The 4,349-nt window shown below is 47.8% G+C and overlaps 1 long non-coding RNA gene across 1 annotated transcript; it reads right to left on the reverse strand.

Moving 5' to 3' along the window:
• Positions 1–275: 275 nt before the first annotated feature.
• On the reverse strand, positions 276–3,795 carry LOC121019361 (uncharacterized). The gene is made up of 3 exons (XR_005785550.1): positions 3,657–3,795; positions 2,818–2,926; positions 276–1,369 (listed from the first exon to the last, which is right to left on the reverse strand). It is a non-coding gene; the product is annotated as an uncharacterized LOC121019361 (long non-coding RNA).
• Between the last annotated feature and the right edge of the window lie 554 nt (positions 3,796–4,349).

Consider the following 4,349-nt stretch of genomic DNA (forward strand, 5'->3'; position numbering starts at 1 on the left):
TACTATACATTACTATACCCTATGAATCAGCAATTGCACTCCTGGGTATATACCCAAGGCAAAATTTGACTCATGTACTTACATGAGAATTTCATGGAAGCTCTCTCTCTCTCTCTTTTTTTTTTTTAATGTTTATTTATTTTTGAGAGAGACAGAGACAGAATGCTCTAAGCTGTCAGCACAGAGCCCGACGCAGGACCTGAACTCACAAGCTGTGAGATCATGACCTGAGCCAAAGTCAGACGCTCAACCAACTGAGCCACCCAGGCGCCCCGGAAGCTCTCTTTTTAATAGCAAAAATCTGAAACAACCTGAATGCCCATGAGAGGGCAATGGATAACTACATTATAGTCTGTCCAGATAATGGAATGTTCTATACTAGTGAAAATAAATAAAATACCAGTCTATGTAATGACACGGCAATGGACTCTTTTCAGCTATTCTTGAGTCAAAAAAGCAAGTCTCAGAAGACGGCATAAAATACCCTTTCTATGAATTTCAAAATACCCTTTCTATGAATTTGCTTTTAAGCAAACAATACATTATTTAGCCAGGCATGCAAATGTAACACATCTGAAAACTAGCAACCAGGACATGTGACATTCGGGACAGTGATCACATCTGAGATGGGAAAGTGATATGGGTAAGGAGCCCAGAGGAGATATGAATTATCAGCAATAAGCTAGTTCTTGGGTGAGTTCAGGGGTAATCGTTACTGCACTGAAAATAAACAAAGAATAGTTAAACTAAAAGGGCATAATAATAATAATAACAGGTCATGAGATTAGGACCATGATTAATGCATTGATGTGCCCCTGAGATTTTATCTCTCCTTTCTTCCCATCACCAGCAAAGAATCTCACAGAAAAAATGAAGTCTCTTTCATAGAAACAAAAAATAGGTTAGCTCCTTAAACTCTTTTGCAGCACTGAATGCCATAGCGGTAAATAAAACTCGTGTTTAGCTTATCCATTTATAATTTGGTTCTCGTTTTCTTGCGTTCAGAAACAATCAGAGAGGGGACTTGGCCATCAAACTCATGGAGACCTGAGGACCCGGGACCAGAACATGCCACCAGTGACCTCAAAGCCCCTGCCTGCAGGGAGTTTACAATAAATAAAGGATTTTTAGAGGCTCCAAAACTTGCTGTGTGACCTTGGGAAAGTAACTTAACTTCTCTGGCCCTTGGTTTCCTCCAGGGCCCGTTTCATGGGTCCTATGTGATTGCGCCTGGTGCAATGCTCTGCTGTCATCATCTTGATATTCCTCATAATTTCCATTTGTCGTCTTCATTTTGCTCTGAGTCCCTCAAGCTCTGTAGCTGATCTTGGTTTCTTGACTTGTGAAACAGCGTTAAAATAGTACCTTTCTAGAAACAGAAACCAGGGGTTACAGGACGGGGAAGTGAGGGGATGATGTTCAATGGTTATAAAGTTTCATTTTTGCAAAAACAAAAAGGAACACAAAAAATTCTAGAGATCTATCGCATAACCGCGTGAATATGCTTAACACCGCTGAACTGTACACTTAAAAATGGTTAAGATGGTAAATTTTATGTTATGTGTTAAAAAAAAAAAAAGACAAAAAAAATAGCACCTTCCTTATGAGGTTGTTAAGACAATTCCATGACAGAGCCTGGCACAGAAGCGCCGTGGACGTGTTGTTGGGATAATAAATGCAAGTGGCAAATGCTAGAGAGGTTTCTTTGAAGTTGAAACGCTTCCAACTGGGATAAACATAAAAACAAAACAGCTAGCATTTGCCACTCGCGTTTCCTATTCACCACCCTGTGCCAAGTACTTTTAATACAGACTTCCTTAAATCTTCTCAAGAACCCTGTGAATGGGTCCCAGTTGGTATCTCTATTTTATAAATGCAGCAGTGAGGTTCAGAGAGGTGAGGTCATGTGCTTGAGGTCACACAGGAGCCGCGATTTAAAAAGGGGTGTGCCTGCATGGGAAGGGCATTCTCTAAACCACTGACTCTGTTTTATTGCCAAGACATCCTAGAGAGGGGCCCATGGAAGGGTGCCCTGTCTTCAGGTACGAGGAGCAAAGCCGGTGGACTGCTGTTGGCCCCCCTCTGTCTGTCTTCCACTTATCCTCTTTGGTCGTGCGCTTTTATCTTGTCTCTGCTCCTAGATGAAGTTCCCAGACCTCCTCATCTGCCTCATCTGTGTCTTTTGTAAGGCACCTGGCAGGTGCTGGGTAATTATTTGGGAAGCCCCAAAAGGACTCTTGATAAGTGGTTCTGCGTGGCTTCTCCGGCAGTAACAAGCTTGGCAGATTAAAGCAGGGCAGTGGCCTCGAAAGTCCCCTCAGACTCCTGAACCTCCCTTGAGGAAGTGCAAATGGGGACGCTTGTCAGGCTTTGTGCGTGCCCCTCCCCGACCCTGCTTTCGGGACGCCCGATCTGATGGGCCTGGCACTGTGCTACCGTGCTTCACGTGTCCTACCCCATTTCACCTTCCGTGCCCCTGTGAGGTAGGTCTGATTCTTTTCCTGACTTCACGCAGGAAGACAACAGGCCCCTCAGAGAGGAGCCCAAGGTCACACACTGCAGAGGTGAGGCCAGGGTCACAGCTAGGAATGACAGAGCCAGGATTCAAATCCAGTTGGTGAGCTTACTCTCCCGGCCAGGTGGTCCTGGTGGCGTGTGTTACACTTGTGCCTGTCTCAGGGACACAATGTGCCTTCAGTTTGCTGGCTTTGCTGCTGGAGGACACTGGTCTGGAGGACGGGGATGGGGGGGGTGGTGAGGGTGGGGAGAGAGAAAGCGCTGATGGCAGAGGCTCTCATTCATCTCATAGATACTTACGGAGTGTTCTAGGTGTGGTTCCTGGCTGGCTTCTAGCACTCAGGACACAGCAGGGACGGTGACGGGCAGAGCGTTCGCTCTCCTAGTGTTAGAGAGATAAAGTAAACACCTAGAGGAGCAAAGGGGAGACAGTTATGGAAAGCCGTAAGTATCATGAAGAAAGTAAGACAGGGTTAGCCAGATGGAGAGTGAGGGGGCAGGGAGAAGAAGGGAGACTTTACACCAGACGGATGGCCTCTGTGAGGAGGTGACCTTGAAGCTGGCATTTGAATGACAAGAAAGAACTAGCCATGTGAGGTGCCAGGGGAAGAAGTCTCTAGTAGGATGAATGGCAAGTGTAAGAGTCTTGAGGTGACATTCATGACAGTCAAAAGGCTGGTGTGGCTCAAGCGTGGTTCGTGATGGGGAGTGACTGGGCTCAGGTCAGAGAGATACGCAGGGGCCATGTTGGACCATAAAAGCTCTTTAAACAAATAATTGTTTAAAGTGTTTATTTATTTATATTGAGACAGAGAGACAGAGAGAGAGAGAGAGAGAGCGCCAGAGAGAGAAAACGAGTGGGGGTGGGGCAGAGAGCGGGAGAGAAAGAATCCCAAGCAGGCTCCGGGGCTCAAACCCATAAACTGTGAGATCATGACCTGAACCGAAATCAAGAGTCAGACGCTTCACCTACTGAGCCACCCAGGTGCCCAGCGCCCCCCCCCTTCCCCTCCACCCCCACCCATAGTAACAAATTTTGATTTGAGAGAGGAATGTCCTAAAGGGGTATGAGAACTCAGGGCCAGCCTATTTTAACGTTCAGGGCCATCTGACTATGGCTGGTTCCAATGGGTTCCTACCATCCAAGTTACAGCTGAACTCTGCCTTCTGAAACATCCTGGGAGTTTCCAGGAAACTGAAGGAGCTCGGGATAACACGGTGTTGTCAGGTGTAGTTTACTTAAAAGACCGAGACGTTGGGTGACACATCCACCGTGGCTCACAGTAGCTCTCGCACTGGTCACATGACCGGGTATAGCTTCAGACAGGTGGAGAAGGATGATCCCAGGACGGCTGTTTCCCCCTGAGGCAACTAGAACCTGTTCCTCCTGACATGCGGGCTGGTGACATAGATGTGTCAGGAATGGGTCAGAGGCAACCCTAATAGTCCAGTCCTAGAACTTGGTGAAGAGCCAGTGAGTCAGGAGAAGGAAGCCAGAGTGGGGAATGCCTGTGTTCCAGCACCGACCGTGCCGAGGCACGGAGGTTGATTGCAAACGCGGAGGCTGGGGAGTCTGACTCAGCAGGTATTTGCAGGACTGGCACGTGAGTCTGATGCACGAAGGATTAAGACCCCCTTCCAGGTGCACGTGGCTGAGCTCCCGGATGGAGACGCCACAGCCTCTGGCCGAAGGCGGGCTCGGCCACTGCCTGCAGGAGGGCACGGAGCGGGTCGCGTAAGCTCACCCTGCCCCAGTCTCCTCACCGTCAAATGGAGCTGATGATAATAATACCTCATTCGTAGGCCATTGCAAGGAATAAAGCCCCTGAGGG

This window comes from Herpailurus yagouaroundi, unplaced genomic scaffold (genome assembly GCF_014898765.1).
Source record: "Herpailurus yagouaroundi ecotype Mexico unplaced genomic scaffold, PumYag 222, whole genome shotgun sequence".
NCBI classification, from domain to species: Eukaryota; Metazoa; Chordata; class Mammalia; order Carnivora; family Felidae; genus Herpailurus; species Herpailurus yagouaroundi.